The sequence below is a fragment of the Priapulus caudatus genome, unplaced genomic scaffold, assembly GCF_000485595.1.
Source record: "Priapulus caudatus unplaced genomic scaffold, Priapulus_caudatus-5.0.1 Scaffold1764, whole genome shotgun sequence".
In the NCBI taxonomy this organism is placed as follows: Eukaryota; Metazoa; Priapulida; class Priapulimorpha; order Priapulimorphida; family Priapulidae; genus Priapulus; species Priapulus caudatus.
The window spans coordinates 10,344-10,636 of NW_014578825.1; positions in this window are offsets into that span (position 1 = coordinate 10,344).

Below are 293 nucleotides of genomic sequence, written 5' to 3' on the forward strand. Positions count from 1 at the left end.
GGCAGGCAGGCAAGCAGGCAATCAAACTATTTTCGTATAGGAAATCACTACGTGAGTTCGGAATTTTATTTTTCAAAATCGTTTGCTTGGTGATAAAGAGAGAAAGAGAGAGGGAGAGAGGAGAGAGAGAGAGAGAGAGAGAGAGAGAGAGAGGGGGGAGAGAAGAGTGATAGAGTGAGAGAGAGGAGGGGAGGAAGAGACGAGAAAGAGGATGGCCGATCAAAATAATGCGTGAATTAAAAAACAAACGCGTATCGTCTGACGAATGAACATTTTTATAGGAATTTACGTGG